The following is a 13,607-nucleotide window of genomic DNA, read 5'->3' as shown; positions in this document are numbered from 1 at the left end:
CCTCATCAGGCTGGAGAAATGGGCTAACAGGAACCTCATGAAGTCCAACAAGGGGAAGTACAGAGTCCTGCACCTGGGGAGCAACAATCCCAGGCACCAGCACATGCTGGGGACTGCCCAGCTGGAAAGCACCTTGGCAGAAAAGGACCTGGGGGTCCTGGTGGATGCCAAACACAGGTCCCACAAGAAAATCCCTGAGAGCTGCCTGTAACCCCCCATGGGAGGAAGCAGGGGAGCCCAGAGGGCTGGCCAGCAGTGCTGGGGTGTGGGGAGAGCCCGTGGGACTTTGTCCTGCAGCCTCCCAGGGAGGCACGAGGCGTTAGCGAGTGAACCCTCTTGCCATATGTGCCTGGAGACGTCTGCCCCGGCCAGAGCGACCTGACGGGGCCCTGGGAAGACACGGCCGAGGCCTCGGCGACTGGCGTGAAACACCGGTGCCGAGCACAAGACAAGAGATGGGGGGATGGAGTGGGCAGTGGTGTTGCGGTAACCCAGATGCCTGTGCTGGGGCCGCAGCGCTGCTGGGGCAAGCGCCATGGGCAAGGATGGCCCGTTGTGATGTCGCCGAGCGATGACTATGACATCCCCAGACATCCCCAAGCGATGGATTGTGACCAGGCGTCCCTCGCTGCTTATATTCGGGCACCGAGTCTCACCCAGCTGGCTCGTGCCTGCACTCCAGCTGAGCAAGTCTGCGAGGTTTGGAGTGTTGAGCGAGGCCTTTGGTGCTGGTGTCGTGCTCGGGCAGTTGTTTGTTGCAGCTCTCGGTGCCCGACACCAGAGCCATCGGAGGATTTTGCCCGGCCCTGCCAGGTTCAGGCAGCCGGGGCACGCAGGAGGCGCGCTCGCAGCAGCAGAGGTGAGCTGGGCGGGGAAACCTGACCCTGGGGAGCTGGGAGGGTTTCCTTCTGGAGGGACCTGGGCATTTCTTCCACCCCTCCCTGGACCCGCCAGTGACCGTGGCCTCTCTTCCTTTTCTAGCGTGACAGCCGCTGCTGCAGCACCAGTGAGAGGGAGCAGCTCAACATCCCCAGCTCCCCCCAGCCCACTGCAGCACGTGGAGAGCATGGCCACGGAGCTGGAGACCCGCTGTCCAATATGCCTGGACAGCTGGGAGGAAGTCAGCTACTTACTGCCATGCCTCCACCAGTTCTGCTACGCGTGCATCGTGCGGTGGGCTGAGAGCAAGCCCGAGTGCCCCCTCTGCAAGAGGAGGATCCTCTCCATTGTGCACTCGGTGCGGGCAGACAACGACTTTGAGGAGGATGTCGTCACACCACCTGCAGTGTCATCAGTCGTTGGCCACCAGGGAGGACGAGCTCCTGGACACCCAGCCGCCCACAATCTCCATCGCCCTGCAGCATCCCAGCCATCAGCTGCGGGGCTGGTGCCCAGGGCTCCTGTGGGCGGCCTCCATCCCCACATCTGGGCATCACTTTTCCGGCAGTACCCAGCTATGCTCCAGCCTCTGCTGCCCTGGCTGCAACAGGAGCTGGAGCTGATCTTTGGGGGTGGCCGCTGGGAAGCAGCAGCAGCACAGAGGGTTGTCCTATACAGCCTGCACCTCTTTGGCCTGGATGAGGAAGCCCTGTTCCAGCTGCTGCAGAACATCCTGGGCATGCACGCAAGGATCTTTGTGCACCATATGATTGACACCATCGTGGACCGGTGCAGCGAGGAGGCCCAACGTCGGATCGGCGTGAGGGATGCCCGTGCTGCCGAGGAGCAGGAGGGCACCCTCGCAGCTGCCCCCAGCCCCGCTGCCTCCCAGGGGGGGTCTCCTGCCCCCAGCCCAGCCCTTCGTGGGGGTCCCAGCAGCGCCCCCTCTGCCCCTGTTCCTGCCCACGGGGAGCAAGAAGAGCCACAGGAGGACGCAGCGGAGGCTGTGCCCAGGCCCTCCACTCCCAGCCAGGGCAGCCAGCTCTCCCCTGGGGGGCCCTGGTGAGCCCCAAAGAGGAGGGCCGGCAGCCCTGAGGACCCCTCCCAGCCCCCCAGGAAGCCACTCCACCATTAGTAACACTGGGAGGGTGCCTCAGGGGCCAGCCAAACCACATCTGGGCCAGCAGCTGGGACTCAGGCTGGTCCCCAAGAGGTCCCGGCCCCCTAAATCTAATTATTATGCAAGAAAACAAAATAAAGGCCTGAAAACTGCAGAAAAAGTCTCAGTATTATGATGAATCTCGGTGGCGTTGCTATCCCCACCTGCGCTGCTTTCTCCCCGCTCTCCTGGTGCTTCGCCCACCGTTTCCTCACGTGTCCGCTGGGCCCTACTACCTCCTCCGCCCAGAAGCCTTGCAAACTCGGTACAGAGCCTGCAGTCTGCTATGAGCAACGGCAGGGCCATGGTCCTGGGCTGTGGGACTCAAGGGACGGGGTGCACCCACTGTGCGTCCTGTTACACTGCGGGGCAGAGGAATGGGGGCAGGAGACCGGACAAGGCTCAGGTCCACGGAGGAGCAGAGGCACAAGCCTCTCTGCTTCGGTTCCCCTGGTGAAAGGTGGCAATGCCTTGCACCAGCCATTTACTCAGTGCTCTGGTTTAAGCGGAGCTGTTGTTCCCTGGAAACAACGCCACCCCGGTGTGATCTGGGGGTGTTAGAAGAGTTTCAGGGAGGTCTGTGTGGAGGCCCAGCGTGGATGCCCTTTGCAGCGCACAGAGAGCGAGCATTGTGGGTCAGGGACAGAGCAAGGGTTTCCTAACGCATGTCAACCCAGAGAAATTGCAATACCATCAGGCCGCTCTGTCTTCTCATCTCCGCGGAGTCTTTCCAAGTGTGTGAGTGGGCTTCCCTGGGAAGAAATGCGCAGTTTATTCTTGTCTTTGGCTTTGAAAACCAATGCCTGCAGCCATAAAGGACATGCTGGGGGGGACTTGTTCTGTCCTGGCAGTGGAAAAGCTGTACAGTTCACAGCCAGCAAGGAGACCAGTAGGCTCTCAGTAGCAGTCTAGGTCTAATTCTTAGACAGTACAAGAAAAGAAAGGATTGAAGACTACAGAAAAAAAGTCCTCAGCTTTACTAACAGTGTTAAAGGGTAGGATGTTAATGGTGGTGGTTTCTACTTGCTCACCTTAGGATCTCCTTGGCATCTTGGTATGATTTGCTAACATGCATTCAGTTCTTGCCCTTTTCTCTTCATCATATTTTTTCTTCAGGATTGAGATTAAATTTGATTTGCATTCATGCTGCTTAAGTTCTGTGACATATTTGTACATTCTCCAGCATGCTGCAGGCCTCAGGAGCCTGGGCTCTCTTTGCTGCACAGCACCATCTCTGCTTGTGCAAGCTGACAGTGCACAGTGACCAGGTTATACCCCTCACCTGAGTATAGCAGTATGGCACTGCCGACATAAGCTCCAGGCTCGTTTATTGCAAATTTGCAGTGCATCCTTTCTGTTCCGGCATCCCAGCTGCTGTGCATAGAGGGCTGCTGCTGCCTACAGGGCAGCATGTAGATGACGTCTGTCTCTTCCCAGTGCTTACCAATTTGCCCCAAAGCTGGGCGGGGTCTGCTCTTCCCAAGGCATGAGAATTAGCTAACAGGCTGGCGCTGTAAACAGTACCCCACCAGCCTGCTCAAGTTTTCCCCAACGCAACACGGCTCTTCTTCACTGCACTTTAAACCTATTGCTTCTTATTTACCAGAACAAGGCTTCAGCTTTCCTTGAAACCTCTGGCTTTTCTGCTTGCTCCAAACAGATGGATTGCTTAGTCTGTCTTCAGAGGTCTTTCAACAAATGCCCCTGTCCTAGACACATTATAGGCAGGTTCGTTTATGCAAGACAGGGTGCAGCAAGTTCAGGAATAACTGATTTTTCCCAGTTGCTCCCTGCCAGCTCACACTGGCAGTGACCAACAGGCGGTAGCCACCTTCCCTGTAAAAGATGGGAGGACTGCAGAAAAAGGCAGCTGTAGGCTAAGCATGGCCATTAGTGGCTGCTGGTGAACTCAGGGCCCTGACTTCAGTGTTCAAGGAGTCTCGAGCCTAGTCCTTGGGACAGTGCTGTAGTGGCAAGTATCCAAGATCAGAAGACACCGTCCTGGAAATGGTTATAGTCAAGGCTAAGGGACCTATGCATTAGGTAAAAGAGTGTATTAGATGCAGAAGAGCACAGACTGTTCAAGGGGATCCCAGCTGCATCTGCTGCCTCTTCCCTCCAGCTGCTGGAGCAAATCTTTCACACACAGGTGAAGACCATGTAAGGCCATGTGTAAAGCCATGGCCGACGCTTGAGATAGATTGACATCATCTAGTTCAGAGTGCCTTGATACCCATTTCAAGCCTCCATCCTGCAAAATGTTCTGTGGTTGTGGGGCTTTTTTATCAATGCCAGCTAAAACTCAAGGCCCATTATAAAGCTTCTCTCACTTAGCTGTGCCCATCAACACCAAAGGTGGCCCAAGGAGTATACAGCAAACGGCACTAATCCTGTGACAGTCAAGTAGTCCTTCAGGAACCAGCTATTTAAAGTTCCTTTCATACACATCTATACAGTACAAGCTCATATTCAGTATTTCTATATCAGCTTTATTTCTTACTGGAAGAAGGAAACTCTAAAACAAAAAGTGAGCTTCAAGAGCGTCCCATTAGATTTCATTTCACCTTACCCAGCTGCAAGATGGTGCTGCCTTACTCTGTAAAGCCATCCTAAGTGGTCCATTTTCTTCAGAGGGGTCTATTTTCTTCATACTTGGCAGCCCAGCAAGCCAAGTTTTCATTCATGCCAAATCCTGTTTCACTCTGGCAGTACTCCAAGGGATCTTCAATATCAAATACCTCTTGACTATGTTGTCCTCCTGTAGTACCTTAGCTTAGTGTTAAGGCCAACAAAATCATTATGTCAGCTGTGCTTTCTTCTTTACCTGCAAGGCTTAGCCTACTTTCAGTCTGGTCTGCAAGGTCTGGCAGTGACTTCCACGGAGTCTGCCAAAAGTCATTCCCGTCAGCCGTATTCCAGTTGTGAAGTTTTTGATGAGACCCATCACCATGGGAAGATCTGCTCCAGGACCCTAGCGCTTGGCTGTCAGGAACACACTGCTCCCAGCAAAATCCCTTCCCTTCTCTTATGTCCAAGATCACTCCAAGAGCCTTGGGCAGACTCTGGTACAGAATTCATAGAACCACAACATCGTAGAGTCACAGAACTATAGAATGGGTTTGGGAATTATGGAAGGGACCTTTAAAGATGATCTAGTCCAACCCCCGGCCATGGGCAGGGACCTCTCTCACCAGATCAGGTTGCTCAAAGCCCCGTCCACCCTGACCTTGAACACTTCAGGGGTGGGGCATCCACAACTTCTCTGGGCAGCCTGTTCCAGTATCTCACCACCCTCACAGTGAAGAATGTCTTCCTTAGACCTAATCTAAATCTACCCTCTCTTACTTTAAGTACAGACCTCCAGTCTGTATTGATATTGGGGATTGCCCCCACTCAGGTGCAGAACCTTGCAGTCTACCTTGTTGAACTTGATGAGGTTCACTTTGGCCCACTTGTCAAACCTGTCAAGGTCCCTCTGGATGTCATCCTTTCCCTCAAGCATATCGGCTGCACCACTCAGCTTGGTGTCATCTGCAAATTTGCTGAGGGTGCCCTCAGTCCCACTGTCAATGTCCTTAATTAAGATATCAAACAGCATCAGTCCCAATACAGACCCCTGAGGGACACCGCTTGTTACTGATCTCCGTTTGGACATTGAGCTGTTGACTGCAGCTCTCTGGATGTGGCCATCCAGCCAATTCCTTATCCTTCTCACAGTCCACCCATCAAACCCATAGCTTTCCAATTTAACAACAAGGATGTTGTGGGGGACTGTATCAAAGGCCTTACAGAAGTCAAGATAGACGCCATCAGTTGCTCTTCTCTTACCCACCGATGCAGTCACTCCAGCATAGAAGGCCACCAGATTAGTCAGGCATGATTTGCCGTTGGTGAAGCCACGTTGGCTGTCTCTAGTCACCTCCCTGTCTTCCACATGTTTCAACATGTCTTCCAGGAAGATCTGCTCCATGATCTTACCAGGCATGGAGGTGAGGCTGACTGGCCAGTAGCTCCCGGAGTCCTCCTTTCTACCCTTTTTAAAACTGGGCGTGATGTTCCCTTTTTCCAGTCACTGGGGACTTTGCCTGACTGCCACAACTTTTCAGATATGATGGAGAGCAGCTTAGCGACTACGTCTGTCAGTTCTCTCAGGACCCCAGGATGTATCTCATCAGGTCCAACGGACTTGTGTATGTCCACGTTCCTCAGGTGGTCTCGAACTTTATGTTTTCCTACGATGGGAGGAACTTCATTCCCCCAGCCCCTGCCTTGAGGTTCAGGGACTCGAGAGATGTGGGAAGAGAGATTACCATTGAAAACTGAGGCAAAAAAGTTCTTGAGTGCCTCAGTGTTCTCCATGTCTGTTATCACCATCTCCTGTTTTATTTATTATTCTGGGAGCCAAAGAGAGGCAGTCCTCTGCTGAAACAAAACACTGTCCACCCACTGCAACTACATAGCTGTGGCTGAAACCCAGACGGAAGTGATAAAACCTCCCTGTGTGGACACCTACACCCAGACTGACCTACCAAGTACTGAAAGAGCTGCCCAGACCCAAAGTTGCATGGAACTCTGGAACCTGGAAGTCCTTTTAGGGACCAAAGACAGAGGTGGACGTCACGGGTGCAAGTGTGCCCAGCTGGGTGAACTCTTCAACCAATTAGCCATGTTACAAGAGCAGCTTAACAGGCAGTGCAGTATCTGGGAATCTGAGCAAGAGATCGATGTGTGGTATTACGCGTTGGCACAAGCTGAGGGACAGCCTTGCCTTTAGTCTTTGCAAAGGGAAGGTAAGCTTGCTTCCAACCCTGAGCTGACAGACTCAACTAACTTACAAGACAAAGGAGACTGGACTCTTGTCTCTGCTCAAGGCAGGAGGAGGAATCTTTCCCTTTCTCCTGATGTGCTCCTGCATAACAGATATGATGCCCTGGGGCTGGAGAATGAAGAGAACGTGAGTAATGTGCAAGACCCAGGAAAGGCCAACCATGCAAAGTTGGTCCAACCACCCACTTGCATTAGAACCAGCGCGACCAGGAAAGTATGTAGGGCGTTAGTAATTGGAGACTCTTTGCTGAGAGGCACCGAAGCACCCATTTGTCATCCAGACAATGTCTCTAGAGAAGTTTGCTGCCTGCCGGGAGCTCACATCTGTGATGTCGTGGAGAAGCTGCCAAGCCTAGTAAAGCCTATGGACTATCACCCGTTCCTTCTACTCCAAGCAGGGTCAAATGATGCTGCAATGAGGTGACTCAGAAATACCAAGAGACCTTATGTTCCTTGGAACAGTGTTAAAGGGATCAGGAGCACAGGTGGTGTTCTCCTCTATCCACCCCATCAGAGAAGGAGGTTCAAGAAAAAGGAGACGAATTGAACAGATGAATGACTGGCTGCATAGCTGGTGCCATGCTCAAGGTCTCGGCTTCTACAATCTTGGGCATACTTTTGAGAAACTGAGCCTGTTGACAGCTGATGGAGCTCAGCTGACCAAGTGGGGCAAGAGTGTCCTGGACAACAAGCTGACTGGACTTATAAACAGAACTTTAAATTAGATTTAGCAGGGGAAGGGGATGGAGTTCTAAGCACTAGAGAAGAGCCAGGGGCTACTAAGGCATTAGGAAGCAACAGGGAAACACCTGTGAATTGCCTTAAGGGAATTAGGGCAAACTTCTCTAAAAAGGTGATGTGGCCAATAGCCCAGCTGAGGTGCCTCTATACCAATGCATGCAGCATGGGAAACAAACAGCAGGAGCTGGTAGCCGCTGCCTAGATGGAAAACTATGACCTGATTGGTATCACAGAAACTTGGTGGGATGAATCACATGATTGGAGTGCTGTGATTGATGGCTATAAACTATTCAGAAGGGACAGGCAAGGAAGGAGAGGTGGGGGAGTTGCCCTCTGTGCCAAAACCAGGATTGATTGCACACATATCTTTGAAGAACAGTAATGCCCAGGTCGAGAGCTTATGGGTGAAAATTTGAGACTAAGCCAACAAAGGAAACTTTGTGGTTGGTGTCTACTACAGGCCACCTGATCAAGGAGGGGAGACCAATGAAGAGTTCTTTGTTCAGCTGCAGGAAGCATCATGCTCACAGGCCCTGATCTTGATAGGGGACTTCAGCCACCCAGACATCTGCTGGAAAAGCGGCACAGCAAACTGCAAGCAGTCCAGGCAACTACTGGAGTGTGCTGAAGACAACTTCCTAGTACAGGTGATGGAGAGCCCGACCAAAGGAGAGGCGCTGCTGGACCTGTTGCTCACTAATGCGGAAGAACTTATCAGAGAGGTGATGACTGGAGGTAGCCTGGGCTGCAGCAATCATGCCTTGGTAGAATTTTCAATCTTGAGGGGTACAGGATGGGTAAAAAGTAGAGTCAGGACCCTAAACCTCAGAAAGGCAAACTTTCAGCTGGTTAGGGTGCTATTGCGTGGGACCCCTTGGGAAACTGCCCTCAGAGATAAAGGAGCGAAAGAGAGCTGGGAGATATTTAAAGACATTTTTCTTAGGGTGCAAAAGGTCTCAATCTCAACATGCAAGAAGTCAGGCAGGGGAGGCAGGAGGCCAGCTTGGCTAAGTCAAGAGCTCTTAGCTGAACTAAAACACAAAACAAAAATGCATTGGCAGTGGAGGCAGGGGTAGACATCCTAGGGAGATTATAGGCGTATGGCCCAGGAGTGTAGGGAGGGGATCAGGAAAGCCAAGGCACAGCTGGAGCTGAACTTGGCTAGGGATGTAAAAAATAACAAGAAGGTACAGAGGACAACAAAGGAAGATGAAAGAAACTATACCCCCCAGATGAGCAAAACAGGAGACCTGGCTACAGCCAACATGGAGAAGGCTGAGGTACTCAACAACTTTTTTGCCTCAGTCTTCACCGGCAACTGCTCCAGCCACACTGCGCAAGTCACAGAAGGCAAAGGAAGGGACCGGTAGAATGAAGAACCGGCCACCATAGAAGAAGATCAGGTTCGAGACCATCTAAGGAACCTGAAGGTGCAAAAGTCCATGGGACCTGATGAGATGAATCTGAGGGCCCTGAGGGAATGGGCGGATGAAGTTGCTAAGCCACTATCCATCGTATTTGAAAAGCCGTGGCAGTCCGGTGAAGTTCCCAATAACTGGAAAACAGGAAACATAATCCTCATTTTTAAAAAGGGAAAAAAGGAAGACCTAGGGAACTACAGGCCAGTCAGTCTCGCCTCTGTGCCTGGCAAGATCATGGAGCAGATCCTCATGGAAACTACGCCAAGGCATATGGAAAACAGAGGGGTGATTGGTGACGGCCAACATGGCTTCACTAGAGGGCAAATCGTGCCTGACAAATTTGGTGGCCTTCTACAATGGGGTTACAGCATTGGTGGACAAGGGAAGAGTGACTGACATCATCTACCTGGACTTGTGCAAAGCATTTGACACTGTCCCGCACGACATCCTTGTCCCTAAATTGGAGAGACATGGATTTGATGGGTGGACCACTTGGTGGATAGGAATTGGCTGGATGGTCGCACTCAAAAGAGTTGCGGTCAATGGCTCGCTGTCTGGGTGAAGACCAGTGATGAGTGGCGTTCCTCAGGGGTCTGTATTGGGAGCAGTATTATTTGACATCTTTGTCGGGGACATGGACAGTGGGATTGAGGGCATCCTCAGCAAGTTTGCAGATGACACTAAGCTGAGTGTTGTGGTTGATACTCTAGAGGGAATGGATGCCATCCAGAGGAACCTTGACACGCTTGAGAGGTGGGCCTGTGCGAACCTCATGAAGTTCAACAAGGCCAAGTGCAAGGTCCTGCCCATGGGTCAGGGCAATCCCAAACATGGATACAGGCTGGGCAATGAGTGGATTGAGAACAGCCCTGCAGAGAAGGACTTGGGGGTACTGGTGGATGAAAAACTGAACATGAGCCAGCAACGTGCGCTCACAGCTCAGAAAGCCAACCGTATCCTGGGCTGCATCAAAAGAAGCGTGACCAGCAGGTCGAGGGAGGTGATTCTGCCCCTCTACTCCACTCTTGTGAGACCCCACCTGAAGTACTGTGTTCAGCTCCGGGGCCCCCAACATAAGAAGGACATGGACCTGTTGAAGTGAGTCCAGAGGAGGGCCACAAAGATGATCGGGGGCTGGAGCACCTCTCCTATGAAGACAGGCTGAGAGAGTTGGGGTTGTTCAGCCTGGAGAAGAGAAGGCTCTCAGGACACCTTATAGCAGCCTTCCAGTACTTGAAGGGGGTGTACAGGAAAGATGAGGAGGGACACTTTATCAGGGCGTGTAGTGATAGGACGAGGGGTAACAGTTTTAAACTGAAAGAGGGTAGCTTAGATATTTGGAAGAAATTCTTTACCATGAGGCTGACGAGACAGTGGAACAGGTTGCCCAGAGAGGCTGGGGATGCCCCCTCCCTGGAAGTGTTCAAGGCCAGGTTGGAAGGGGCTTTGAACATTGTGATCTAGTGGAAGATGTCCCTGCCCACAGCAGGGGGGTTGGAACTAAAAGATGTTTAAGGTCCCTTCCAACCCAAACCGTTCTATGGTTCTATGATTCTATGATGCTATGATTTATCAGGGGGGTACATTTTCTTTAACCTTCCTCTTCTGACCAAAGACTCAGGGGGGATCTCATCAATGTATATAAATACTTGAAGGGAGGGTGCAAAGATGAACGAGCTAGATTCTTTCCAGTGGTGCCCACTGACAGGACAAGAGGCAATGGGCAAAAACTGAAATACAGGAGGTTCCTCCTGAACATCAAGAAACACTTTTTCATTGTGAGGGTGACGGAGCACTGGCACAGGTTGCCCAGAGAGGCTGTGGAGTCTCCATCCTTGGAAATATTCAAAAGCCATCTGGACGCAGTCATGGGCAACTAGCTGTATGTAGCCGTGCTGGAACAAGGAGGTTGGACCAGATGACCAGAGGTCCCATCCAACCTACACCGCTCTGTGATTCTGGGATTTTTGTCTGAAGGTAGAGATCCATACCTACCTGTGACCTTTTATCCCAATGCCACCTAGCAAACCTGGACTTCCTGAAATAAACACTATTAATCACTCTTAGGACAGCAAACTAAACTTTTGAGAATAGCACCCCTAGCCTGCTAACACTATCCATATCTCAGGAAATAAAGATGTTGCATCAGGTCTCTCAGCAGCCTGAATTGTGCAGGTCAAATATTGTTTAGATGCCACAACACCCCCACCCCCCCCCCCCCCCCAAAGTAAGAAAATAAATCAAAAGAAAACAAAGAAATAAGAAAATAATTTCCTAAACTCAGTCAGGCCCTCTTCCAGGTAAGGGCAAGAAGACATGCAATCACATAATTTCTTCCAGACATTTATAGCCCAACCACATTCTTGAAGGGCTCCAGGGGTCGAGATACTATGCCCTTCCCCAAACTATTACCCTCTCTTTAAATTCCAAAAACTTTCCCAACAGTCCAGTCTGATCTTCCTTGGTGAAATTTAAGCTTCTGCATTCTTGCATTATCAACCAAGTGAACAGGATGGAGTACCTGCCACATCCTTCTCAGCCTAAACAACCCCAGTTCTTTCAACATTTCCGTGTAGGTGGTTTCCTATAGCCCACTATTTTCCTCTTGACACTCCCCAACTGGTCCACCACCTTAATAGGTGAGGGCCTGCACTGATGTCTATACACCACCTGAAATGCTGAACATAGTAACAAAAGTTTCATTCCACTCTTCCTGCGATGCTAGCACTTTGTCTACATCCCATCTCATTTCCTTTGGTCACAACATCATCCTATGTTACTATGTATTCAACTTGTTATCAACCGTAGCTCTAAAGTGCTTTCTGGTTCAGAACTAGTCCGAGTATCTTTGCACAGTATGGTACTCTGTCAGATGTATTACTGCCCTAAGTGATACCAACGTCCTATGCCCCAGCAGTCTGAAATACAGGTATATTGTACCCACTAACATTCAAGCTAATTACTCTGATGATAAAAGAAGGTATTCAGAAGTTTTAGGGCCGGAAGAGGAATGTTATGAGCACGCAATACGATCTGCAAAGCTCCAGGCATGACAGTTCACCTATTAAATTCTGGATAAAATATGTGACTTCTCTTTTAAGCTGCAGGAAAGATTTATTTCAGGAAAACAGGCACAACCACAACAGTGTTAGTTTCCCTCCTTTAAGAACAAAACTTCAATTGTCCCTTCCTTTTTTCAAGGGGAAAGCTCTCACCCACACCCCTTAATTACAGCAGTGACTTGGATTTGATAAGACTCATTCAGCTCATAGCTCACATGCTCTGCTGCAGTCTAAATCAATAGGACATTTATGTATAAAACTAGCCTCAGTAGAGAACTCGCCATTAGGCAATCTAATGCTATTAAGCAAGATCATCAGCTGATGTAAATCAGCTGCTGGTGCCTATTTACCAAAACAGAGGATGTAGATCATTAAATACAAGCGCTGGATAGTCTTTTATGTGCTTCCATGCAGTTTCCCAAGTTCCCGCATTTTGTTCTGCAATACATAGTGTGACAGAATTACATGAAGAGAAAGAAAACAAGCCTAAACAGTGAGGTAGCTGCCCCTCAGTTTCTTGAACTGCTGTGTGAACTCAGAGAATTCTGCCAATGAGTAATAAAGGACAGAACTAAGTTCCTGAAAGTCATTGCACCACGACAAGCCAGTCCTTGGAAGGAGGGAAGGTATCTGTATTATTACACGATGTTACTCCTTTAACATCTCATTCATCTGTGCAAAACAAACAATTCCAGCTGACAGTGCAAAGCAGAGACTGCTTTTCTCTTGAGTTGACAGACTTTAAGACTTATGATGAGGGGAGAGAATTCTAAAGCAGCAAAGGATGCAAACTGTTTGTTTTTAACACTGGGAACTGGCATCTCCCAGACTCTGTTTCAAGGGAAAGGGCATACAAAATCAGCTACTTTTTTTTCATTTGGACAGCAGAGAAAGACTCGACCATATTTTCAGGACTTTCTCCTATCTGTATCATCACAGTTTTGTCTACCTTCCATTTCTGACTTTGAAAGAAGAGTCAGGTGGAACATACACAGGCCCTTCTTCTATCAGAAGATTCCTTCCAGACAGATCAAAAGCGTCAGCATCTCCCTCAGACGCTCACTGCCCTGCGCGGCCAAGCATCATCTGTTCTGTGCAGGAATTACAAGATTGTTCTACAGCCTCAGTTTGGCTCAGACATATCCTTCGGAAAAGCTGCATTGCACTCTTGTTGTAAATGATCACTTTTTTCAAGCGCTCGAGATGCTGCCGTTTCGTGTCACATCCACAGTGGGGTGGTGATTCACCATCACTCCCAGTATAAGCTCTAGTATCTGATTCTAGAAATATAACCTTTCTTAAGCTCATATACAAACGATGATTCCAATTTCCATTTTGTAAAAGCAGGAAGTTATTGAAAACTGCTACAGAACCACGGAAAACAGAAGTCCCTCCAGCTGGAAGATAGGATTAACTACAGTCAGTCCTTAACTACAGTCAGTCTTGGCTGACATTTGTCTGATGTGTTCTCAGAGACCCCCAAAGTCAAAGGCTTCACACATGTCCACATGTAAAATA

Source organism: Gymnogyps californianus, chromosome Z, assembly GCF_018139145.2.
Source record: "Gymnogyps californianus isolate 813 chromosome Z, ASM1813914v2, whole genome shotgun sequence".
Classification (NCBI taxonomy): domain Eukaryota; kingdom Metazoa; phylum Chordata; class Aves; order Accipitriformes; family Cathartidae; genus Gymnogyps; species Gymnogyps californianus.
This window is presented reverse-complemented; position numbering follows the sequence as displayed.